The sequence below is a fragment of the Coregonus clupeaformis genome, unplaced genomic scaffold (genome assembly GCF_020615455.1).
Source record: "Coregonus clupeaformis isolate EN_2021a unplaced genomic scaffold, ASM2061545v1 scaf0001, whole genome shotgun sequence".
Taxonomy (NCBI): domain Eukaryota; kingdom Metazoa; phylum Chordata; class Actinopteri; order Salmoniformes; family Salmonidae; genus Coregonus; species Coregonus clupeaformis.
In genome coordinates this window covers 582324-609442 of record NW_025533456.1, presented here as the reverse complement: position 1 = coordinate 609442, position 27119 = coordinate 582324, and the positions used below count along the sequence as shown (strand labels likewise).

General features: G+C 44.8%; 6 non-coding genes across 6 annotated transcripts; 2 read left to right on the top strand and 4 right to left on the bottom strand.

Annotated features, from left to right (window-relative positions):
- Nucleotides 1-2776: 2776 nt before the first annotated feature.
- trnad-guc lies at nt 2777-2848 on the bottom strand. Its single transcript has one exon. It is a non-coding gene; the product is annotated as a tRNA-Asp (tRNA).
- A 6144-nt stretch (nt 2849-8992) lies between these two features.
- On the top strand, nt 8993-9066 carry trnan-guu. The gene has a single exon. It is a non-coding gene; the product is annotated as a tRNA-Asn (tRNA).
- A 588-nt stretch (nt 9067-9654) lies between these two features.
- trnan-guu lies at nt 9655-9728 on the bottom strand. Its single transcript has one exon. It is a non-coding gene; the product is annotated as a tRNA-Asn (tRNA).
- Nucleotides 9729-9870: 142 nt separating this feature from the next.
- On the top strand, nt 9871-9943 carry trnak-cuu. The gene has a single exon. It is a non-coding gene; the product is annotated as a tRNA-Lys (tRNA).
- A 350-nt stretch (nt 9944-10293) lies between these two features.
- On the bottom strand, nt 10294-10366 carry trnak-cuu. The gene has a single exon. It is a non-coding gene; the product is annotated as a tRNA-Lys (tRNA).
- Nucleotides 10367-17760: 7394 nt separating this feature from the next.
- On the bottom strand, nt 17761-17833 carry trnav-uac. Its single transcript has one exon. It is a non-coding gene; the product is annotated as a tRNA-Val (tRNA).
- Nucleotides 17834-27119: the final 9286 nt, after the last annotated feature.

The following is a 27119-nucleotide window of genomic DNA, read 5'->3' as shown; positions in this document are numbered from 1 at the left end:
TACTCACTCTGCCCCTACTCAGATGGTAATGCGCCGTCGCAACCTTCGCTCTCTCTCTCCCGCTACTCTCTCCTCTTCCATCCTATCATCTCTTCCCTCTGCTAAATCCTTCTCCCTCCGATCTCCTGATTCTGCCTCCTCAACCCTCCTCTCCTCCCTTTCTACATATTTTGACTCTCTATGTCCCCTATCCTCCTGGCCGGCTCGGTCCTCCCCTCCTGCTCCGTGGCTTGACGACTCATTGCGAGCTCACAGAACAGGGCTCCGGGCAGCCAAGCGGAAATGGAGGAAAACTGACACCGCTGGTCCTGCTCACACTGCCCTACCCTATGCTTTGACTTATTTCTCCCCTCTCTCTCCAGATGAAATCTTGCGACTTGTGACGGCCGGCCGCCCAAAAACCTGCCCGCTTGACCCTATCCCCTCCTCTCTTCTTCAGACCATTTCCGGAGACCTTCTCCCTTACCTCACCTCGCTCATCAACTCATCCTTGACCGCTGGCCATGTCCCTTCCATCTTCAAGAGAGCAATAGTTGCACCCCTCCTCAAAAAACCTACACTCGATCCCTCCGATGTCAACAACTACAGACCAGTATCCCTTCTTTCTTTTCTCTCCAAAACTCTTGAGCGTGCTGTCTCTAGCCAACTCTCCTGCTATCTCTCTCAGAATGACCTTCTTGATCCAAACCAGTCTGGTTTCAAGACTGGTCATTCGACTGAGACTGCTCTTCTCTGTGTCACGGAGGCTCTCCGCACTGCTAAAGCTAACTCTCTCTCCTCTGCTCTGATCCTTCTAGACCTATCTGCTGCCTTTGATACTGTGAACCATCAGATCCTCCTCTCCACCCTCTCCGAGTTGGGCATCTCCGGCGCTGCTCACTCTTGGATTGCGTCCTACCTGACAGGTCGCTCCTACCAGGTGGCGTGGCGAGAATCTGTCTCCGCACCACGTGCTCTCACCACTGGTGTCCCCCAGGGCTCAGTTCTAGGCCCTCTCCTATTCTCTCTATACACCAAGTCACTTGGCTCTGTCATATCCTCACATGGTCTCTCCTATCATTGCTACGCAGACGACACACAATTAGCAGGTGGCGAATCGCATCTCTGCATGTCTGGCAGACATATCAGTGTGGATGTCGGATCACCACCTCAAGCTGAACCTCGGCAAGACGGAGCTGCTCTTCCTCCCGGGGAAGGACTGCCCGATCCATGATCTCGCCATCACGGTTGACAACTCCATTGTGTCCTCCTCCCAGAATGCAAAGAACCTTGGCATGACCCTGGACAACACCCTGTCGTTCTCCGCAAACATCAAAGCGGTGACCCGATCCTGCAGGTTCATGCTCTACAACATTCGCAGAGTACGACCCTTCCTTACACAGGAAGCGGCACAGGTCCTAATCCAGGCACTTGTCATCTCCCGTCTGGATTACTGCAACTCGCTGTTGGCTGGGCTCCCTGCCTGTGCCATTAAACCCCTACAACTTATCCAGAACGCTGCAGCCCGTCTGGTGTTCAACCTTCCCAAGTTCTCTCATGTCACCCCGCTCCTCCACACACTCCAATGGCTTCCAGTTGAGGCTCGCATCTACTACAAGACCATGGTGCTTGCCTACGGAGCTGTGAGGGGAATGGCACCTCCTTACCTTCAGGCTCTGATCAGACCCTACACCCAAACGAGGGCACTATGTTCATCCACCTCTGGCCTGCTAGCCCCCCTACCTCTACGGAAGCACAGTTCCCGCTCAGCCCAGTCAAACCTATTCGCTGCTCTGGCACACAATGGTGGAACAAGCTCCCCCACGACGCCAGGACAGCGGAGTCACTGACCACCTTCCGGAGACACTTGAAACCCTACCTCTTTAAGGAATACCTGGAATAGTATAAAAGTAATCCTTCTACCCCCCCCCCCCCACCCCCCATAAAAAAAAGGTAGTTGTCCCACTGGCTATCATAAGTTGAATGCACCAATTTGTAAGTCGCTCTGGATAAGAGCGTCTGCTAAATTACGTAAATGTAAATGTAAATTGAACACTTGCACAAGACAGTTCACAGCATTGTCAATTTAAACAAATGTAGTCATTACTTTCGCTAACATTAGATAGTTAATCCAGAGATTTTTACCTTTGCCACGATTCGGCAGTCTAGTCCAGATCATCATGGCCCTGGAGTGACGTGAAGCTTGAGACAGGCATTTGTAGTTCTGTATGATAGCCACATTAGCAGCTTATTAGCATTTCATTTTGGGGTGGGTAAATACAAGCTAATATATTGATGAAAGTCACCTTGTCTGAGAGAGATTAACACGGTTATCAAAATGTCACGCCAGGGTAAGCTTACGCAAAACACAGACCTTATTTGAAGTGTTTCTAAAATCCCCTTTGGGAAAAATGTATGGTGGAAAAAACAATTGGAACCATTTCCGTGTTTGACAGCTAGGTTTTATGGGTATTATGACTCATACTGTGGTACTCTATTATAGATTCTGAATTCATGGTCCCTGAAGCCAGATTGATATAGATTATATGGTCCTTCGAGCAGGATTCTTATCTATATACAATTATTTGGTCCTTTGAGTGAGATTTATATTTTCAAAACAGAACGGTCAAGAAAACAACAGACCTTTGCTATATATATATACAATCAGGCCACCACAATCTATTTTGCAAGTGAGTTAAACGCCACTGTAGAGTAGCTATAGTGGAGTAAAGACAAGTGCTGAATGCTTTGACAATTAGGCGTATCTCACAGACGGAAGTAAAATAAAATATGTTTCCTCCCCGTCGGGGAATTGAACCCCGGTCTCCCGCGTGACAGGCGGGGATACTGACCACTATACTAACGAGGACTAAAGATTTCGTTGAACACCTGACGTGTTGAGTATGACTTAAGAATACAACCGCCTGCTCCACTACTTTTAGAAATATGAGTTTGAAAATAGTGTTCAGACTCATGCAATGGTGCCTGGAGATCAGGCCAGCAGCAGAGAAAACCCTCTACGCGCTTGCAGAGCCATTGGGGATGCTAAACACCCTTCGGGCCACTCTGGGCAGGGATGCGGAGAAGTTTTCTTATTTTTCTATAGGTAGTCCTAAAGATTTTTAGGCAAAATAACCCTATCAAAACGGAAAGATCCTTGAAAGAGGTAATATGTCATGCCTATTGGGCCAAAATCAATAATAGCCTATGTCTTGTTTTGTACGCTTTGTACAAAATAATAAAATGCAGGACGACAGGATATTTATAAACGTACCTCTTTATTAACTAGCTATATCGTGCATGTCCATGTGTCTCTGGCCATGATCATCTTAGAATGACCTCACCACCTGGGTGGTCTTAACCAATCATTGCACAGTATGATGCATCCAATTACAATTCAGTATGGTGACACATATGAATATTACATCCCCCCTTCTTTTAAAAAAAAAGAAAAAAATATGTGGAACAATAAAGCGTTTCTTTTGAATATATGCTCTGTAGTTTGAACTCGAGGTAAGTAACCATTTAAACTGCACCAACTGCATCAACATAACAGACAAACAATGATTCAGCATACTGTTATTTTTAGAACAAATATTTCTCAGCAACTCAGCTTTTCACTGTAGCAATGACATCTCAACATATCAAACAAATACAATACCAAAGCATTTCAAGTTAACTTTCAATAACAAGTTTACAGTCTGGAAACTCTTTTAGGGCAGCGATCCGCCTACACCCTTTGACATTTCACAGGTCTAGGACAGCTCTAGGCTTGACCTCTCTTCCTGACCTTGTGTGATATGAAGCTGAGCATGCTTCTGTGTCAGTCAACAGTTCTTGTGGTGTTGCAGGTAAGTATGGTGTATGTTGTGTTGTGTCTGTGTTTAGTCCATCCCGTTCTCTTTCAGGGGAACAGTTCATCTCGTCAGTGTGTTGTTCTTTTGTGTTCAGTAGGTGACGACGATTGCGGCGGTACACCGCTCCTTCTGCGGTGCGAACGTGATATGAACGTTCAGTGTCAGCTGGTTGGATGACGACTGCTGGCTTCCAGTAGCCATGCTCCTGGATTCTAACTGACTCTCCGTCGTTCAGTGGTGGCAGTGGTCTGGCTGACCTGTCGTAGTATCGCTTTTGCTGTTGCTGTCTCTGTGCACGTTTTGCATGCACTTCCTTGTAGCTGACGACCTCAGGTTGCAGCTGCTGGTTGGTGCTGGGGAGGATTGAGCGAAGTCTGCGGCTCATCAACAGCTGGGCTGGTGATTTGAAGTTGTCAACTGGAGTGTTGCGGTATTCAAGGAGACTGAGGTAGGGGTCTCTCTTGTCTGCTTTTGCTTTGTCCATGAGTGATTTAGCGATCTGCACAGATTTTTCAGCAAGGCCATTACTTTGAGGGTAATGTGGGCTTGTGGTGACGTGTGTGAACTCCCATGCTTTTGTGAAGGATTCAAACTCATTTGATTTGTAACAGGGCCCATTGTCAGATATTAAAGTCTCTACAATGCCATGCCTGGCAAAGGCTGCTTTCAGCTTGTGTATCACAGCTGCAGATGTGGTGCTGTGAAGCTTGTCGAGTTCAAAGTATCTGCTGTAGTAGTCCACTGTTATAATGTAGTCCTCGTTGTTCCACGTGAACAGATCGGTTGCCACGACCTGCCAGGGTCGGTCTGGGATACGGTGAGGTAACATTGGCTCTTTGGTGTTCGAGGGCGTCGTTCAAGACACGTGGGGCATTTACCAACCATGTCCTCTATTTGTTTGCACATTCCGGGCCAAAACAAAATGTCCCGTGCTCTCTGTTTGCACTTTTCCATGCCCATGTGTCCAGCACTTTTCCATGCCCATGTGTCCAGCATGGATCTTTGTCAAAATCTCTTCTCTGAGACTGGTAGGAATGATGATTTTCTCTCCTTTGAAAATGATTCCGTTGATCTGTGATAGTTCGTCACGATGGTTCCAGAACTCTGAGACGCTCTGAGGGCATTTTCTCCTCTCCTCAGGCCATCCTGACTGTATGACTTTCCTCAGCTGTGTGAGTTGTGTGTCTTTTTCTGTTTCTGCTCGGATCTCCTTCAGTTTTGTGTCACTAACTGGTAAGTTGCTGTACACAGTGTGCACCTGCATGTCCATGCCTTCACTGAGGCTGCTGTCCTTGTAGGTAAGAAACTTCCTGGAGAGTGTGTCTGCGACAGGGATGTCTTTGCCTGGACGGTGAGTGATTGTGAAGTCGTATTTTTGTAGTTGAAGGATCATTCTCTGTAGCCTTGGCGGGGCTGCGGCTAACGGTTTCCTCATGATTGACTCGAGGGGCTTGTGGTCTGATTCCACAATGACTTGTCGTCCATAGACATACTGATGGAAACGCTTACATCCGAACAGAATGGCGTACAGCTCCTTTTCGATTTGAGCGTAGTTGATTTCACAGTCTGTGAGAGATTTGGAAGCGTAGCCGATGGGTTTTCCTTCTTGCAGTAGCACTGCCCCTAGTCCATACTTTGACGCGTCCACCTGGAGTCTGAGCTCTTTGTTGGGGTCGTAGTAGGCAAGGATTGGTCCTGGTTCTCTCGTGATCAAGTCTTTCACTTTCTGGAAAGCGATGTCGTGTTGGTTGTCCCAGAGGAACTCACTGGACTGCTTTAGCAGCTGACGTAGGGGTGCATTAGCATTGGAGAGGCTGGGTGCGAACTTGGCTAAGTAGTTGACCATGCCAAGCACTGTTTCCAGCTCTGCGCGGTTCTTTGGTGGCTCCATTTCCTTTATGGCTGAGATCTTCTGCGGATCTGGCTTGATTCCATTCGCTGTGAGAAGATGCCCGAAGTAGCTGACCTCTGTAGCGCCCGACTGTGCTCTTCTCGGGGTTGAGCCGGACTCCTCTCTCGCGGGACCTTTGCAGCATCGCGCTGAGGTTTCTGTCGTGTTCCTCTTTGGTTCGACCATAGACAAGGATGTCGGTCCACAATGTGCCACGACTCCGTCGAGGCCTTCGTACACCTCGTCGATCTTTCGCTGAAACTCGTCTTGGGCTGAGATAATCCCAAAAGGCAGGCGACGGAACCTGTAGCGTCCAAACGGTGTGTTGAACGTTGTGAGCTTAGATGACTCTTCTGTGAGCTTGATAGCCCAGTAGCCTGATCTGGCGTCCATGACACTGAAGTAGCGTGCGCCCGCTAGCTTGTGTGTGATGCCATCTAGCGTCGGTAAGGGGTAATGGGGGCGTTTGATAGCCTTGTTCAAGTCTCTTGGGTCGAGACATACTCTGAGCTTGCCTGTCCGTGGTTTCTCCACCACCACTAACGCGTTGACCCAATCCGTCGGTTCTGTAACCTTGGTGACGATGTCAGATTGCTCCATGCTCTCCAACTCTTTCTTCAGACGGGCGCGGAGAGCAAGTGGAATCTTTCTCGGTGGGTAGACCACAGGGGGTTGCGTCTGGGTCAAGGTGAATGGTACATTCTCCTGGGAATAGTCCTATTCCTGTAAAAACATCAGCAAACTCCTCCATGACATTCTCTATCTCTACTGGTGCTGTCACTGATAAAACTAGCTTGATAAGGTCCATGTCTAAACATGCTTTAAGACCTAGCACTGCAGGTGCTCGAGTGTCAACAACGTAAAAGTCCAACATCATGTCCCTTTCCTTGTATTTGCATTTGAGAGTGCATGTGCCTTTTACTGGGAGCTGTTCACCACCATAACCAGTCAGTCTGCGCGTGGTGGGCTGTAGCTCACACTCAGATGTCAAGCTTCTGTACTTACTCAGAGGAATAATGTTTACTTGTGCACCAGTGTCTAGTTTGAATTTTAGCTCTGTGCCTTGTCTTCCTATCTCAATGTCAGCAAAGGCTTGCTCTGTCTCTGATATCTGACTTTTCTGTGTCACTGAATCAATAAACAGTTCATCAGCATTTGACTCTTTGATTGACATTTCATCTTCACTCACTGTATGTACTGTTTTTCCACGGTAAACTCTGCACACTTTTGCAAAGTGATTCCATTTTCCACATTTAGTACACTGTTTGCCTTTAGCTGGGCAATTCCCCTGTTCGCCATGCACTTTGTATCCACAATATCCACATGTTTTGGGGCGTTTGGAGTCTGTGTCGCTCTGTTTTGGAGTTCTGTCTGTCTCCGTTCTGAAACATGCTCTCTGGGCACTGGAGGTGTGCTTTGATGTCTGCCTGACTGCGTGCACTGCTTGTTCACGTGATGCGCTCATGCTGCCGCCTGAAATGGTTTTCATCTGAACCTGTGCTAGCTCGTGAGATCTGGCTATGTCGATAGCTTTGTCCAGTGTTAACTCTGATCCAACATTCAAAAGTTTCTCTCTCACTCGCGGTGAGTGTATTCCAAATACAATACGGTCCCTGACCATCTCATCCTTGTTTGCATAATCACAGTCTTTCACAAGCAGACGCAGCTCAGTGACAAACTGTTCAAACGATTCACTAGCGCCTTGTACTTTCTCATGGAATTTGTACCTAGCGAAAATTGTATTGGTCTTTGGCAAAACATATGCTTCAAAACGATCGTAGTATGTTTTCAGTACCTTTGATTCAGCCTCGGTAAGTGTCCATGTGTTGTAAATGTCTCTCCCTTTTTCACCGATCCAGAGGAGCAGGTAGCTGCACTTTTCCTCTTCTCCTCTTTCCTTCAGAGGACCCGTGAACATCAGCTCCACATGCTGTTTGAACTTACGCCATGCATCGGGTAGATTTGTAGACCCCCAATCCATTCGAGGTGAAGGAACTCCAGCAAAATCCATCTTTTAGTCCTTTTACTCTGACACCATGTCTTGTTTTGTACGCTTTGTACAAAATAATAAAATGCAGGACGACAGGATATTTATAAACGTACCTCTTTATTAACTAGCTATATCGTGCATGTCCATGTGTCTCTGGCCATGATCATCTTAGAATGACCTCACCACCTGGGTGGTCTTAACCAATCATTGCACAGTATGATGCATCCAATTACAATTCAGTATGGTGACACATATGAATATTACAGCCTATTATATAGATAATAGAACGTTAAGCCACGTGTGTATCTATTGAGCTGAGCGATATGCAAGACTCGACTCTCACACAGTATCTGTGCATGTGCACTGGTTCGCTTTACACTCTTACAGCGTGGGAGCCACTGGACCAAAACAGCGAGAAGTTGACCCACGCGCTTCAATGCTCTTAGTTGTTTAATACATTTACCCACTATCCTGTTTACTTTCTGCATCTACGTCATAACGCTGAGTCTAACTTTAAGTAGGAAGACGAGAAGAGCAGCTTGGAATGACTACAGAGGGATGCCGTTTATAAAACATGCTCCCCTCCCATCACCTCTAAAACCTTATCCCGCCTTATTTTAGCTCATTGGTCACCATAGCAACACCCACCCGTAGTATGCGCTCCAGCAGGTATATCTCACTGGTCATCCCCAAAGCAAACACCTCCTTTGGCCGCCATTCCTTCCAGTTCTCTGCTGCCAATGACTGGAACGAACTGAAAAAATCTCTGAAGCTGGAGACTCTTATCTCCCTCACTAACTTTAAGCATCAGTTGTCAGAGCACCTTACCGATCACTGCACCTGTACACAGCCCATCTGAAATTAGCCCACCCAACTACCTCATCCCCATATTTTGTTATATATTTTGCTAATTTGCACCCCAGTATCTATATTTGCACATCATCTCTTGCACATCTATCATTCCAGTGTTAATACTAAATTGTAATTATTTTTGCACTATGGCCTATTGATTGCCTTACCTCCATAACTTGCTACATTTGCACACACTGTATATATATATTTTCTGTTGTATTTTTGACTTTATGTTTTGTTTACCCCATATGTAACTCTGTGTTGTTGTTTTCATCGCACTGCTTTGCTTTGCTTTATCTTGGCCAGGTCGCAGTTGTAAATGAGAACTTGTTCTCAACTGGTTTACCTGATTAAATAAAGGTGAAATAAAAAAGTAGATTAAGAAAATAATATAAAACCTGCTCCCTTTCCGCACAGTGCTGTGTCTCTGTGGCGCAATCGGCTAGCGCGTTAGACTGTTAATCTAAAGGTTGGTGGTTCGAGCCCACCCAGGGACGTGCTCTTTTCATTTTAGCAGTAGTGATTCATACAACAGTTGTGTGAGGAAATAATCCTCAGAAATATTTGTTCATGTATAAATCCTCTACTACTGAAGTGTTACCTAGTTTGTGTGTTAGTAAACCAATAAACCATGTTTTTTTTCCCACTGTTGACTGCTAAGATTTACAATGTGAGAGAGGAGCACAGCATCGCGGCAAAAAAAATACAACATTCAAGAAAGCAAGAGGAACGAGGGAGGGTTGTCTTTACTGGGGTAGGGGAGAATTGCTAACAGTTCCTCCATTTGCGACTGGCTAAGTGGCTGCAGTCCTACCACATTTTGTTTACTCTTTGAGAAAATGAAAATCGTAGACAAGAACATAGGAGGAAGGGTGGCTGCATCAAGAAAAACAAAACATAGAATACTGTTGAAAAATGTGATATTTTTTGCAATGAATTCACAATGTATCCTACAACAGAGAGAGGATAATATTACCACAATCTCAGCACAGATTAATTCTTATTTTAATGAGTATTTCTGAGCATCATTTCCTGACTTCAAAACAACTGTTTTATTAATCCTTACTGCAAAAACGAAAAAATTCCGTCCCTGGGTGGGCTCGAACCACCAACCTTTAGATTAACAGTCTAACGCGCTAGCCGATTGCGCCACAGAGACAGGGTTGCCAACACTATCCAAGCTAAAGTGTTTTACTTCTAAGATAGTGCATATGCTTCACGAGGTAGAAGGGAGGGGTTGGAGGAGGCGTAGTCGTGTGGTTGCAGGTTTACAAAGGGAGGGGCTTACGTTAATACGCACAGCCCGGCTAGCTCAGTCGGTAGAGCATGAGACTCTTAATCTCAGGGTCGTGGGTTCGAGCCCCACGTTGGGCGCTTGCATTTTATTAGGAAGTGATTTTGCAACCTCCCCAGCAGTAATCTGAATATTTTTCAACCAGGGAACTTAATCCCTATTAATTTGTTCACTAAATAATCAAGGCAAAAAAATACTATTACAAATCCTATAATAATTATTTTTTAAATAGTATTCAGGCTTTCTCTAAAGTTCCAAGATAAATAAATAAAATGAAACCAACTAAAAACATAATAAAATCAAATGTTTTATATAAAAATTAAGAAATAAAATGAAATAGTGAACACTATGGAGACGTCTGCTACAATCTTCTCTTTACGTCTTTGTGCGTTTATGAACACAACGAGGTTGGAGGAGCAAAAAAGAAGTACGCCCAACGTGGGGCTCGAACCCACGACCCTGAGATTAAGAGTCTCATGCTCTACCGACTGAGCTAGCCGGGCAACTGAGATAAAGAAAGGAGGAGCCTACTAAGAGCATGACAACAAGCACAATGATGTGTGTACGGTGTTTGTAGTGTGTGTGTGTGTGTTTGTAGTGTGTGTGTGTTTGTAGTGTGTGTGTGTGTGTGTGTGTGTGTGTGTGTGTGTGTGTGTGTGTGTGTGTGTGTGTGTGTGTGTGTGTGTGTGTGTGTGTGTGTGTGATTTAGTGGGGAGGAGAAAATAGGTGGGTAAACCAGTGTTTCCCCTATATGCATTTAAAAATCGTGGCCGCCACTGAAAATAAAATGCAGTGGCATAATCTTCAGGATGGTAAAACATTTTCAGTGTAAACTTAAAAGGACTAAAATCAGATATAAAGCACATAGAAAATAAAATGGAGCTATCAATTTGTTAAATAACATAATCTTTGAGAACTAAGAATCACCTAAATAAAACTAGACAGTCAGGGAGAATCTAAAATTCCTCAAATGTCACTTGTTATAATCCTTGACCACTCAGCATAGCATAAGAACAAGGCATAAACCATGGCAAAATGTGTACAATTGACGGAAATTAGCTTTAAAACAGAAAATGTTCTCTTAGCACCACAGCAAAATTATTTTAATACATTCAATATTATTATTCCAGTCTTCCCGTTCTCATTGTCGGAGTGGACACATTGTTTGCAGAGTGCACAACCTATGCTACACGTCCGGACAAGCTAAACACCTTCTTCGCCCACTATGAGGATAACACAGTGGCACCGATGCGGCCCGCTACCAAGGACTGTGGGCTCTCTTTCTCCGTGGCCGACGTGAGTAAGACATTTAAGCGTGTTATCCTTCGCAAGGCTGCTAGCCCAGACGGCATCCCTAGCCGCATCCTAAGAGCATGCGCAGACCAGCTGGCTGGAGTGTTTATGGACATATTCAATCTCTCCCTATCCCAGTCTGCTGTCCCCACTTGCTTCAAGATGTGCACCATTGTCCCTGTACCCAAGAAAGCAAAGGTAACTGAACTAAATGACTGTAGCCCCGTAGCACTCTCTTCTGTCATCATGAAGTGCTTTGAGAGGCTAGTTAAGGATCATATCACCTCTACCTTACCTGCCAACCTAGACACACTTCAATTTGCTTACTGCCCCAATAGATCCACAGACGATGCAATCGCTGCACACTGCCCTATCCCATCTGGACAAGAGGAATACCTATGTAAGAATGCTGTTCATTGACTATAGATCAGCATTCAACACTCATCATTAAGCTTGGAGCCCTGGGTCTGAACCCTGCCCTGTGCAACTGGGTCCTGGACTTCCTGACAGGCCGCCCCCAGGTGATAAAGGTAGGGAACAACACCTCCACTTTGCTGATCCTCAACACAGGGGCCCCTCAACCCCTCTGATACACACATTAGGTCAAAGAGGCTGAAGCAGACGGCATCCGCAGTGCCCAATGAGCAGTTTAGGGGGTTAAGTTCCTTGCTCAAGGGAACATCAGCAGTAGGTGGCAACCCTATGGTTGCAGGCTCACTCTCTGCAGAATTTTAACTCCCCGTCAGCACTGGGATTTGAACAGGCAACCCTCCGGTTGCTGGCCTGATTCTCCAACTTCAAGGCTACTGCTTCCCACCCATTGAGGCTAGGGTTGAAACGGGATGTCAACATGAAGCTAGGGTTAGCGGTAGGATTGTGGGTTGAGAACATGTAGTTAGGGTTGTGGTTGAGGCTAGGGTTAAACCGGGATGTGGACATGAAGCTAGGGTTAGGGTTGTGGTTGAGGGTTGAACCCGGATGTACACATGAAGTTAGGGTTGTGGTTGAAGCTAGGGTTGAACCGGGATGTGGACATGAAGCTAGGGTTAGGGTTGTGGTTGAGGACTGAACCAGGATGTACCCATGAAGTTAGGGTTGTGGTTGAAGCTAGGGTTGAACAGGGATGTGGACATGAAGCTAGGGTTAGAGGTAGGTTTGTGGGTTGAGGACATGTAGTTAGGGTTGTGGCTAGGGTTAGGATTGAACCTGGATGTAGACATGAAGTTAGGGTTGAACATGAAACTAGAGTTAGGGTTGTTATTGGGCTGCTTCTCTTAAGTTGAGGCTATTGCCACCACCATAGAGGCTAGGTTGAATCAGGATGTGGACATGAAGCTAGGCTTAGGGTTATGGTTAGCAAGCAGTAATAACTCGAGTCAACAAGATGAGTTTGAAAGGATGGCCATGTGAGACTAAACCTAGCAACATTTTGTTTGACTTACCTTGTTTTATTTTTCTGTGAGCATTGCTTGATCATTGCTTGATCGATTGATTAGATGGGTAGTCATGGATACAGTCATTGATACAGTAAACAACCGATTACAGCCAACAAGCAAGAACTGTTAACTTCTTGTAACAAAACAAGTCCCATTTAAAAATCACAGGGAACTGTAACTGAAAACAGAGGAAGGACTCAACTACATAAATGGGTAGAGGCAGCACTCGACATTCAAATCAGAAGAAGAAGCTATAGACAGACATTCTTACATTTACAAGATGGGAGTAATCTACAGTTATTTCTACCCAGAGGTAAGTAACTTACATTTCACTATTCTTACCTTGTTTACTCTGCTTTTAGATCATTTCTGGAGGCAACTAGGCTGTAGGATGTAATCTGCAAATGCATAAAGATTTACATTGAAATGAATGATTTGTTGCTTTTCATAAAGAGGTTGCATGATCAGGAAATATGACTAACTTCTCACTCATTAGTGAACTAACTTTGTCTGTTTTTCCCCAGTATTCAGGGGAAACCGCAGTTGGCCCGCAGAGAGAGACCCATCAGGACACGATTTTTTGTCACTTTCCTACACATAATACCCCATAATGTCAAAGTGAAATTCTGTATTTTAAATTTTTTACAAATGAATTAAAAGTGAAAAGCTGAATTGTCTTTAGTCAATAACTGTACAACCCCTTTGTTACCGCCAGCCTAACAAAGTTCAGGAGTAAAAATGTGCTTAACAAGTCACATAATAAGATGCATGGAATCACTGTGTGCAATAATAGTGTTTAACATGATTTTTGAATGACTACCTAATTTCTGTACCCCAGACATACAATTATCTGTAAGGTCTCTCAGTCGAGCAGTGAATTTCAAACACAGATTCAACCACAAAGACCAGGGAGGTTTTCCAATGCCTCGCAAAGAAGGGCACCTATTGGTAGATGGGTAAAAATAAAAAGAGCACACATTAAATATCCCTTTGAACATGATGAAGTTATTAATTACACTTTGGATGGTGTATCAATACACCCAGTCACTACAAAGATACAGGAGTTGGAACTCAGTTGCCGGAAAGGAAGGAAACCGCTCAGGGATTTCACCATGAGGCCAATGGTGACTTGAAAACAGTTAGAGTTTAATGGCTGTGATAGGAGAAAACTGAGGATGGATAAGCATCATGTTATGGGTATGCTTGTAATCATTAAAGACTGGGGAGTTTTTCATCATAAAAAAGAAACGGAATGGAGCTAAGCACAGGCAAAAATCTAGAGGGAAACCTGGTTCAGTCTGCTTTCCACCAGACACTGGGAGATGAATTCACCTTTCAGCAGGCCAATAACCTAAAACACAACGACAAATCTACACTGGAGTTGCTTACCAAGGAGTCAGTAAATATTCATGAGTGGCAGAGTTACAGTTTTGACTTAAATCTACATTAAAATCTATAGGAAGCTCTTAGAGACTTACCCAGGACTCACAGCTGTAATCGCTGCCAAAGGTGCTTCGACAAAGTATTGACTCAGGGGTGTGAATACTTACATACATGAGATCTTTCTTCATTTCATTTTTAATATATTTGCAAACATTTCTAAAAATATGTTTTCACTTTGTCATTATGGGGTATTGTATGTATATGTATGGGAAAAATTATATTTAGTCCATTTTGAATTCAGGCTGTAACACAACAAAATGTGGAAAAAGTGAAGGGGTATGAATACTTTCTGAAGGTGCTGTACATCAGCAATTGTCACAAAATGATTTACAGTAACCCAGCCTAGATCTCAAAGTCTAAAGACCATTGTCTGTCTGTTTATCTTTCATTTTCACTATAAGTAAACTTCCCCTATCCCCACGCAGGTCACCATGGCAACAATGTGATAAGACAAACACAGGGGATGTCCAGCCTCCAGGGGAGAGAACCTCAATTGTTAAACCTCAATCAGAGAGGTCAGGCAGAGAGCGGGGGACAGACCAATCAAAACACACAGTCTACAGAAAGGTGAGCCCAGCCATTATGATGTTTACCTGTGTGAGTGTTAGTTACTGTGAAATACCCTGGTTTAAGCCCTATAGATTGTCTATCTTTTACTTTCACTGTGAAAATTGGTTTCTTTCCACTAGGGCTATCCCTGACAAAAAAAACAAATCTCTATGTAGGCTACTGAGCTTATCTGATGCTTTAAGCAATCAGGTGCGTGTCCTTACTCAAGATTGACAGGAGCGCTCCAAACAAAAGACAATGACTAAATTGACAACTCGTAAATGGAATGAAATAAACCAAAACCTGTTTCTCACAAGTTTAGCCTAGGTTGTGCACTCTGCAAACAACTCTGCAAATTCCACATAAAGAAAAACGGAAATATCACATTTACATAAATATTCAGACCCTTTACTCAGTACTTTATTGAAGCACCTTTGGCAGCGATTACAGCCTTGAGTCTTCTTGGCACACCTGTATTTGGAGAGTTTCTCCCATTCTTCTCTGCAGATCTCTCAAGCTCTGTCAGGTTGGATGGGGAGAGTCGCTGCACAGCTATTTTCAGGTCTTTCCAGAGATGTTTGATCGGGTTCAAGTCCGGGATCTGGCTGGGCCACTCAAGGACATTCAGAGACCACTCCTGCGTTGTCTTGGCTGTGTGCTTAGGGTCATTGTCCTGTTGGAAGGTGAACATTCACCCCAGTCTGAGGTCCTGAGCGCTCTGGAGCAGGTTTTCATCAAGGATCTCTCTGTACTTTGCTCCGTTCATCTTTCCCTCGATCCTGACTAATCTTCCAGTCCCTGCTGCTGAAAAACATCCCCACAGCATGACGCTGCCACCACCATGCTTCACCGTAGGGATGGTGCCAAGTTTCCTCCAGACGTGACGCTTGGTATTCAGGCCAAAGAGTTCAATCTTGGTTTCATCAGACCAGAGAATGTTGTTTCTCATGGTCTGAGAGTCTTTAGGTGCCTTTTGGCAAATTCCAAGCGGGCTGTCATGTGCCTTTTAATGAGGAGTGGCTTCTGTCTGGTCACTACCATAAAGGACTGATTGGTGGAGTGCTGCAGAGATGGTTATCTTCCTGGAAGGTTCTCCTATCTCCACAGAGGAACTCTAGAGCTCTGTCAGAATGACCATCGGGTTCTCGTTCACCTCCCTGACCAAGGCCCTTCTCCCTCGATTGCTCAGTTTGGCTGGGCGGCCAGCTCTAGGAAGAGTCTTGGTGGTTCCAAACTTTTTACATTTAAGAACGATGGAGGCCACTGTGTTCTTCGGGACCTTCAATGCTGCAGAAATGTTTTGGTGCCTTTCCCCAGATCTGTGCCTCGACATAATCCTGTCTCGGAGCTCGACGGACAATTTCTTCGACCTCATGGCTTGATTTTTGCTCTGACATGCCCTGTCAACTGTGGGACCTTATATAGACAGGTGTGTGCCTTTCCAAATCATGTCCAATCAATTGAATTTACCACAGGTGGACTCCAAATCAAGTTGTTGAAACATCTCAAGGATGATCAATGGAAACAGGATGCACCTGAGCTCAATTTCGAATCTCACAGCAAATGGTCTGAATACTTATGTCAATAAGGTATTCCTGTTTTTATTTTAATGAATTTGCAAACATTACTAAAAACCTGTTTTCGCTTTGTCATTACGGGGTATTGTGTGTAGATTGCTGAGAATTTGTATTTATTTAATCTATTTTAGAATGAGGCTGTAACTTATCAAAATGTGGAAAACGTCAAGTGGTCTGAATACTTTCCGAATGCACTGTAAATCAATGTCTGCAAGATCACATCATGATAGTATTCTACATAAAATATCAGAAAATACACTGAACAAAAATATAAATGCAACATGTAAAGTGTTGGTCCCATGTTTCATGAGCTGAAATAAAAGATCCCAGAAATTTTCCAAAATGCACAAAAAGCTTATTTCTCTCAAATATGGTGCACAAATTTGTTTACATCCCTATTAGTGAGCATCTCTCCTTTGCCAATAATAATATAATATAATATGCCATTTAGCAGACAATCCTTCCACCTGACAGGTGTGGCATATCAAGAAGCTGATTAAACAGCATGATCATTACAAAGGTGCACCTTGTGCTGGAACAATAAAAGGCCTCTAAAATGTGCAGTTTTGTCACACAACACAATGCCACAGATGTTTCATGTTTTGAGGGAGGGTGCAATTGGCTTGCTGACTGCAGGAATGTCCCCCAGAGCTGTTGCCAGAGAATTGAACGTTCATTTCTCTACCATAAGCCACCTCCAACGTCATTTTAGAGAATTTGGCAGTACGTCCAACTGGCCTCACAACCGCAGACCACATGCGTTGTGTGGGCGAGGGGTTTGCTGATGTCAATTTTGTGAACAGAGTGCCCCATGGTGGAGGTGGGGTTATGGTTGGCATAAGCTACAGACAATGAACACAATTGCATTTTATCAATGGCAATTTGAATGCACAGAAATACCGTGACGAGATCCTGAGGCCCATTGTGAGACCCATTTTTTAAAAAGGTATCTGTGATCAACAGATGCATATCGGTATACCCAGTCAAGTGAAATCCATAGATTAGGGCCTAATGAATTAATTTAAATTGACTGATTTCCTCATATGAACTGTAACTCAGTAAAATCTTGGAAATTGTTGCATTTGTATAGCATAGCATAACATTACTCTATGACAAAGAAAGCATTGCATTCAATGGTGAATGATAATTCTTCAATTTTCACAGGTGAAACACCCATGCAGCATCTGCATACCAACCACTTGATCTGAACCAGTTTCATGGGGATATGCATTTTGATCTGATGTTTAGAAGTTGGGGCGGCAGGTAGTTTAGTGGTTAAGAGCGTTGTGCCAGTAACCTGAAAGGTTGCTGGTTCTAATCCCCGAGCCGACTAGGTGAAAAATCTGTCGATGTGCCCTTGAGCAAGGCACTTAACCCTAATTGCTCATGTAAGTCGCTCTGGATAAGAGTGTATGCTAAAAAAAAAAAAAAAATTGCCTAAAGTTTTGAATGATGTACAGTTAACGGTTTTTGAGCAAATGTTGTTAAACTATAGCATAGCCTCTGTGTATTTTGGGTTGCCAGCTCACTTCCAGACAGATATACGAACTGGCAACCCTCCGGTTGCTGGCTCACCTCTCCTAACCGCCACCAAAAGCATGGTTCCACTGGGGCTCGAACCCAGGACCTTCTGCGTGTAAAGCAGACGTGATAACCGCTACACTATGGAACCACTTAGCGAAACCACCACCACGCTCAGTATGGAATCATACTACATATCCTTTATGCTTCAAAGCAGTACGCCGATTATCTTCATGTGATATGGGATTTTGTTGTTGTTTGGTGGAATGCTGTTGTTGACTTGTTGATGTCTTTTGTTTGCAGGGGAAATGCTGAATGAAAGCAAAAAAGTGCAACACTACAAACTACGAAGAGGAAGCTCAGTCAACCTTATGTCTATATATGGAAAAATACACGTTTTAAAATGTCCACCAATTGATTGGTCGAAAGAACACACTACTCTCGGTCGGCTAAGATTTGCAAAGATTTTTTTTGTCAGGGAGAGCCCTACTATATTTTCTACTTTTCATAGATTAATGAACATTTAATGGTCCAATTTATGGGCGTAATCATAGAATAACATATAGAATCCCTATTCATTCAATAGGATCTCTGTGGGCCTAGTCATAAAGATTTGTTATTTAACTTTTAAAATGTATGACCTTTTATTGTGGCATAAACAACCAGTAATGATGTTTTCATCTGATTGTCAAACAATCACTTCAAAGGGCTCCTTTACTAGGTTACCCACGCACGTTCATCCACTAGCAACATATTTAGAGCCTCTAAACAATGGTGAATGGAAAGAGACATATTTTACACAATATACCAAAAAGTGTAATGACATTTGGCGATTGTGCTTAGGCCACTGTTGTCCGCGCATGTCTCGGTGTCGGCCACTCATCTCTGCCTTGGCAAAATGTCTGTGTTCTCATCTAACCACATCGCATTTTGGAACGTGGACTATATCAACCATTTTCAAGTCCATTTGCTAATTTTTCATGCCTCTGACATGCGGTAATTATAAATAATGGTGTAATAGCCTAAAGTTTTCTTGACATTTTGTTTTAATTATTGTGATATGCTCATGTTTTATTGGTACTGCGTACACCAAATATTTATTTTGCCGGGACGCCGTATCTGACCGTACCGCCTTACTTTCACCCCTACTGCACGCAGAGAACCGGCTACTCAGGCCAATGGTTAACAAAGTTAGATCAAAGCTGAATCAATGTCTGCAAGATCACATAACGATAGTATTATACATAAAAGAGCCAAATATAATAGCATAGTATAACGTTACTGTAAGACAAAAAAACTGCATTCAATCATGAATGATAATTCTTCAAGTTGAAGCATCCATGCAGCATCTGAATACCAATCGCTTGATCTAAATCAGTTTCATGGGGATATGCATTTAGATCTTCTTGAGTTATACAGTGTTTTTTAGAAGTAGCCTATAGTGTTGTTTAGAAGTTGTCTACAGTGTTGGTTTGAATGATGTACAGTGAATAGGAATGTGCATCTTTCCGTTTCAAGACGATTCGATACGTATCTAGATACATGGGCTCTGATACAATACAGGAACAATACGTTTTTGTTTGAAATGATTCAGTACGATTCAGTTTGAGTAGAGGAGCATATCAATGCGATTCGGTTCGATGCACTAACATTTGTTGCATAAACACATTCATTTTTCATTCTATATTCAAATCTGCTTCTCATGAGCTGGGCCTGAGCTGGATCTGTCTGAGCTGACTTCTCTCTCTCTCTCTGTGTGTGTGTGTGTGTAAATGATGTGCATGTACACTGAGTTTACAAAACATTAAGGACACCTGTTGGCCCCCCCAAAACTTCAACATCCAACAATGAACATTGGGACAATATATTTCAACATCCAAACGTTAGGAATGATGTATATTTTGTGATGTCATTAAAAATGGTATAAAGGCGTTATAACTAAAACATTGTGACTTGAAGAGCTTTTACACTGTGTCTATCAGGGTTACATCCTTTACCTTGTGTAGAAAATATCAAGGAGGAAGACAATGTTTTCATGAAGATAGGAATGTGAATTTAGCTTTCTAACAAAATCCTAGTGATGATAATACTTTTGCCTCGTAACTAGCCACGCCCAAGGGAGCTCAGAGAGCTTGTCAGTATGACGGAAACGCCCCTCTTTACCAGAGTGCATAAAAGACTGAGATAAGAATTATCAGATCAGACTAGACGGACCTCAAGCTGCAGCTTTTGTCCAAATTGGTCCGGACCCTGAAAATCAACACGAGGTGAAGACCCAATCGACCCCTTCCCACGAAGGCCTGGGTCCAACAGAGATACACGACGAAGACCTCCAACAAGTAAATACATACATTGCTTTTCTTCCCAAACGAGCGGCAGTTCGGGGCAAAGTATTAGGATTACTGTGAGCATAGGTCCATGTGTATCCAAGTGTTTTCTCTCTCTCTCTCTTTAACTCGCCATCTTTTGTAACAAGTGTCATATTTTGTTAGTCCGCTAGGGACCCGTTTTCATTGAATTAAGTTTCTAATCCCTACCTATACCGTGTACGTATTTGTATATTGTGTTATCATTTTTAATTAGTTAGTAAATAAATGTTTAAATCAATTCGTGTGGTACGGAATGATCAGTAAGACCCCGGTTCGTGCAGATTTAAAGAGGCTACGACTTTCAGAATGAGACTGATATGAGGTAAATGATTAATAAATTACTGTTAAATGATAAGAGATATCAAATCAAATTTTATTTGTCACATACACGTGTTTAGCAGATGTTATAGCGGGTGTAGCAAAATGCTTGTGCTTCTAGCTCCGACAGTGTAGTAACATCTAACAAGTAATATCTAACAATTTCACAACATATACCCAATACACACAGAACTAGTAAGGAATGGGATTTAAGAATATATACATATATGGAGAAGCAGTGACAGAGCGGCATGGACTAAGATACAGTAGAATATTATAGAATACAGTATATACATATGAGATGAGTAGTGCAAGGTATGTAAACATTATTAAAGTGACTAGTGTTCCATTTCTTAAAGTGGCCAGTGATTTCAATAGGCAGCAGCAGCCTCTAATGTGCTAATGATGGCTATTTAACAGTCTGATGGCCTTGAGATAGAAGCTGTTTTTCATTCTCTCGGTCCCAGCTTTGATGCACCTGTACTGACCTTGCCTTCTGGATGATAGCGGGGTGAACAGGCAGTGGCTCAGATTAGCTTTGTTAAAATCCCCCACTACAATAAATGCAGCCCCAGGATATGTGGTTTCCAGTTTGCATAAAGTCCAGTGAAGTTCTTTGAGGGCCGTCGTGGTATCGGCTTGAGGGGGGATATACACGGCCGTGACTATAACCTAAGAAAATTCTCTTGGGAGATAATACGGTCGGCATTTGATTGTGAGATATTCTAGGTCAGGTGAACAAAAGGACTCGACTTCCTGTATGTTACTACAATTACACCATGAGTCGTTAATCATGAAACACACACCTCCGCCCTTCTGCTTCCCGGAGAGATATTTACTCCTGTCTGCGTGATGAACTGAGAACCCCTCTGGCTGGACCGATTCCGACAGAATATCCCAAGAGAGCCATGTTTCCGTGAAACAAAGTATGTTACAGGCCTTGATGTCTCTCTGGAAAGAAATCCTTGCCCTGAGCTCATCGAGCTTGTTAACCAGAGATTGAACATTGGCGAGTAATATACTTGGAAGCGGTGGGTGATGTGCGCGCCTCCTAAGTCGAACCAGCAGGCCGCTCTGAGTGCCTCTCCTCCGCTGGCGATGTTTTGGGTCAGCCGCTGGAATCAGTTTAGTTGCCCTGGGGGGGGGGTACGATGACAAAGGATCTGCTTCGGGAAAGTCGTATTCCTGGTCGTAATGCTGGTGAGTTACCGCCGCTCTGATATCCAATAGTTTCCCCCGGCTGTATGTAATGATAGAAAACACTTTCTGAGCTAGATATCTAGATATCTTTAGAGTTAATTCGGGAAACGGTAACTCGTTAAATAACTTCCTGTGGTGCCCCAAATTCCTAATGAGTTCATTGTTACATGATTAATTTAATCTAGTAACAATTAAACATAGTAGGTAATTATTCGATAAATAATAGTCATCACAATAATGAAAGTTACTTCACAACACCAAGGTTCCTTCAAAATGTTTTAGTCACTTGAGCGTTGTGAAAATTCTGTGCAACTTCCAGCACGCATTTACTATGAACACTGAGGCGTACCTGCTTTAAGTTAGTTTTAACAGTGGTTAAGTAAGCTACTGTGGTTTTTAGATCACAATGTAGGCCTACCAGAGTGGCCTACCATAAAAAACAATGGAGAAAATACATCCCCATAACATTTTAACAAGGAAATAGATGTTCTATCGTTCAGCCTACTGTAGCAGCCAATGTGTGGTGTTCAATGTAGACCTATATTCCATGACACTTTTGAAAAAACATGCAGGGTTTGATATTAACCTGTTTATCCACTTGTCCTTCAGACAAGGAAGTGACTGAAAATGTTGTTGTGTTGTTTGATGCAAGAAACCTGTTATGTGGGCAGCTTGTCTCTCCCTTTTCTGTTTCCCTTCCTCCTTGTTTTGTCCCCTCTTTGTCTGTTGTATCTGTATGTGTGTTTGTCCCCATTATGTGGGTGTGTCTGGAGTGGATCGGGGGGCGTGCTCAGGATCTGCCTCTCCTGTGCAGCTGCGGGTTGTTTTCAGTGATTCCTGCCTACGCAGCTGCATCCTATTCTCTCATCAACCTGCACTACTAATTCCTGGGCATGGCTCTCCACCGGCGCCAGATTGTTGTTCTTACTAGAGCGGTAACTTGGCTCACCAGTAAAGTTAAATTGTCTTTGTCTTCAGCCTGGCTTTTTACTCTCCTTAACCTGTCGTTTGTTTTGTCTTCAGTTCAGACATACCTCCCAACCTGCCTGCCTTCCTGCCTCAGCCTCTCCTTCCTCCGGAGCCGACTAGCCCACTCTGTTCCTTTTCTTCAGTTGTTTTTGGACTAAGACAAATTGAACTTTTATTAAAATAATTTTTGTTTCTTCCACTCCCTTAGTCGTGTTTTGTTTCTCTGAGTGCTGGGTTTAACCATAGCGTAACAGAACAATCTGGCCCTGGACCCAACAGAGAAACAGCACGGGGCAAACGAAGACAGCTTCCAACAAGCTATCCAGGCTCAAGGAACGTTGCTAGGACAGCATGACCAATTGATTCGGACTCTTTTGGAAGATAATCATCAACTGCTGAACCAGGTGACTCAGTTAACTACACAAGTCTCTAAATTGTCTGTTATCAGTTCTCCATCTCTCTCTGACCCCCAGTTTGATGCACCCCAAGTTGTTTCCTCTGACATTATGCAGGCTTCGTTCCATCGGGAACCCCCGGTCACGTCGCCTGAACCGTTCAATGGAGAATTGGACAAGTGCCGGGGATTTTTTCTTCAGTGTGACTTGATTTTTCGGCAGAGACCACTGTCGTTTTCTACTGATTCCTCTAAGGTACATTATGTTCTGGGGCTGTTAAGAGGGAGAGCTCTGGTTTGGGCTGAGGCTGTGTGCTCAAACCAAACTTTGACTGGATTGACTTTTGCTGATTTTTCTGCTAAATTGAAGACTGTTTTTGACCATCCTGACCATGTGGGTAATTCCTCCAAGATACTTTTTAATTTGAGGCAGGGTTCTAACAGTGTGGCTGAGTACTCTATTGAGTTCTGGACGTTGGCAGCGGACTCCAAGTGGAACAATGTGGCACTTCAAGGAGCATTTCTAAACGGTTTGAATGAAGCCATTAAGGATGAACTGGCTGCTCGTGATGAGCCACATGATTTACATTCTCTCGTTTCCCTGTCCATTAAGCTAGACAACCGGTTGCGGAGAGGCGTCGGGAGAGAGGCGGTCGGCCACATCTAGGGAGGACGAGTTCCCCAGCCTTCAACCACTCGAGTCTCGCCTCCCCGGAGCCGGCAGCTTCTTGTTCCTGATCCCATCCCGAGCACAGAGGAGGAACCAATGCAAGTGGGTCGAGCTCGACTACCTCCAGCAGAGCGGCAACGGCGCCTCCAGGCGGGTGAGTGCCTGTACTGTGGAGACGCCACACACATTCTGGCTACATGCCCTAAGCGACCAAAAGACAAGGCTCGCTCGTAGCGGTGGGTCTACTTGCGAGCCCAGAGTTAGATCCTGAACCCATCATTCCCCGATTACAAGTACCTGTAACCTTACGTTTCCAGAGTCATTCCCTGCCACTCTCAGCTCTCATAGACTCAGGTGCAGAAGACAACTTTATTAGCCACCAGTTCGTTACACAAGCTCGTATCCCCATGGAGCCACTACCTACCCCCATTCGGGTCACAGCCCTTGATGGGCGCCTCCTCGCGGAGATAACTCATCAAACCACCCCCGTTTCCCTAGTGATTTCTGGCAATCATTGTGAAAGCATTCAGTTAAGAGTTATGTCTGGCTCAGCTACCTCCCTAATCCTTGGCTTCCCATGGTTGGCTCTTCACAACCCACAAATTGATTGGACACGTCACACCATTCTCAGTTGGAGCACTAACTGCCATTCAGAGTGCCTTAGGTCAGCGGTTCCCCCCACTAAGTGTAACCCAACTCATCCCTCAGCTCCTCTCGATCTGTCATCTGTCCCCAAAGAATACCATGACTTAGCGGAGGTTTTCAGTAAGGACAAGGCTCTGTCTCTACCACCACATAGGCCTTATGATTGCCCTATTGAACTGCTTCCTGGTGCTCCCTTGCCCTCTAGTCGCTTATACAATCTGTCCCGACCGGAAAGAGAGGCAATGGAGCAGTATATTGGTGATTCTCTGGCCTCGGGCATAATCCGTCCCTCGTCGTCTCCTTTGGGTGCAGGTTTCTTTTTCGTGGAAAAGAAAGACAAGTCGTTACGCCCCTGTATCGATTTCAGGGGTTTAAACAACATAACTGTTAAAAACGAGTATCCCCTTCCACTCATCAACTCAGCTTTTGAACCTTTGCATGGCGCCACAATTTTCTCCAAGCTCGACCTCAGGAACGCTTATCACCTTGTCCGAATCCGAAAGGGAGATGAGTGGAAAACCGCTTTCAACACTCCACTGGGACATTTTGAGTATTTGGTCATGCCCTTTGGGCTCTCAAACGCCCCTGCTCTATTCCAAGCCATGGTGAACGATGTTCTTAGGGATTTTTTGAACCGTTTTGTCTTTGTATACCTGGATGATATTCTTGTTTTTTCCAAGTCACCCGAGGAGCATGAGTCACACGTCCTTCAACGGCTCTTGGAGAATAAGCTGTACGTCAAAGCAGAAAAGTGTGAGTTCCACAAACAGTCTACATCGTTCCTTGGTTTCATCATTGAGAGCGGGCAGGTGAAGGCGGACCCCGAGAAGATCCGGGCAGTGACGGAATGGCCCACACCCACCACCCGTAAGCAACTTCAACGATTTTTGGGCTTTGCTAACTTCTACCGTAGATTCATTAAGGGTTTTAGTAAAGTGGTGGCACCCCTTACTAGACTCACATCCCCAAAAGTCCCTTTTCTGTGGTCCCCTGAGGCGGAGCAGGCGGTAGGGGTTTTGAAGGAACTGTTTTCCACCTCCCCCGTGTTGATACACCCCAATACCTCTCTGCAGTTTATTGTGGAGGTGGACGCGTCGGACTCAGGTGTGGGAGCAGTCCTCTCCCAGCGCTCCCCCCACTGACCAAAAGCTTCACCCCTGTGCTTTTTCTCCAAGAAATTGTCACCCACAGAACGGAATTACGACGTTGGAAACCGGGAACTGCTGGCGGTCAAGCTAGCACTGGAAGAATGGCGGCACTGGCTGGATGGAGCTGAACTGCCGTTTGTGGTCTGGACAGACCACAAAAACTTGGCTTACATCCAAGCCACTAAGAGACTCAACTCACGCCAAGCCAGATGGGCCCTGTTTTTTAGTAGGTTTAACTTTATTCTTACATACAGACCGGGGTCAAGAAATGTTAAACCAGATGCTTTGTCCCGCCAGTTTGCGGACCCTTCGGAGACCAGCGAGCCTGAGGCAGTCCTGCCTTCCTCATGCGTCGTGGCGGCAGTACAGTGGGAGATCGAGTCTCTTGTGAAGACTGCACTTGCCACGGACCCGGGACCGGGTGATGGACCTCCCAACCTACTCTTTGTTCCCGAGACAGTCCGGTCTCAGGTGTTGCAGTGGATTCACACCTCCCGTTTTGCTGGTCATCCTGGGATGAGACGCACGTTGACGCTGCTTAGGAGACATTTTTGGTGGCCTTCAATGGAAACTGACGTTCGGGCTTTTGTGGCAGCCTGTTCAACCTGTGCTCGGGGCAAAGCCTCCCATCAGTCCCCTTCGGGGCTGCTGCTACCCCTCCCAGTTCCCAGCCGTCCCTGGTCCCACATAGCCATGGATTTTGTCACCGGCCTACCCAAGTCTGAAGGTAATGATACTATACTTACCATTGTGGACAGATTCTCTAAATCTGTTCACTATATAGCATTACCAAAATTACCGTCTGCCAGTGAGACAGCGGACCTCCTAGTCCAACATGTATTCCGTCCCCATGGAATACCTGTGGACATCGTATCTGATAGAGGCCCACAGTTTACTTCCCGTGTTTGGAAGGTTTTCTGTTCTGCTTTGGGTGCTTCCGTTAGTCTGTCCTCAGGGTTTCATCCCCAGACCAACGGTCAAACAGAAAGAGCCAATCAAAACCTCGAAGCAACCCTTCGTTGTGTGGCTGCTCAACATCCATCATCCTAGGCCAAACATCTGCCTTGGATAGAGTACGCCCACAACTCCCTCACCACCTCTGCCACCGGCCTTTCACCCTTCGAAGTTACCATGGGTTATCAACCCCCCTCTGTTTCCTGCTCAGGAGAAGGAATTGGCTGTTCCTTCGGTTCAGGAGAACCTCCGCCGCTGCCAGAGAGTGTGGAGCGACGCTCGGGAAGCGTTGCTCGGACCACCGACAGGAACAAGACGACAGCGGATAGGAGCAGGACTCCCGCACCTGTGTTTCATCCTGGTCAAGAAGTTTGGCTGTCATCTAAGAACGTACCTCTTCGTACCAAATCACGCAAGCTGTCTCCTCGGTACCTGGGTCCGTTTGTGGTGGAGTCCATCATTAACCCCGCTGCGGTTCGTTTGAAGTTGCCTTCAGCCATGAAGATACACCCTACTTTCCACGTCTCCCAACTGAAACCTGTGTCCTCCAGCCTTTTGTGTCCGCCGGCAGATCCACCTCCACCTGTTCGCCTCATTGACGACCATCCGGCCTACACCGTCAGTAGGCTCCTGGACTCTCGGAGGCGGGGTAGGGGTCTCCAATACCTAGTCGATTGGGAAGGTTATGGACCAGAGGAGAGGTCTTGGGTCCCTAAGCGTTTTGTGTTGGATCCTCAGCTGATCACAGACTTCCATCACGACAACCCTGA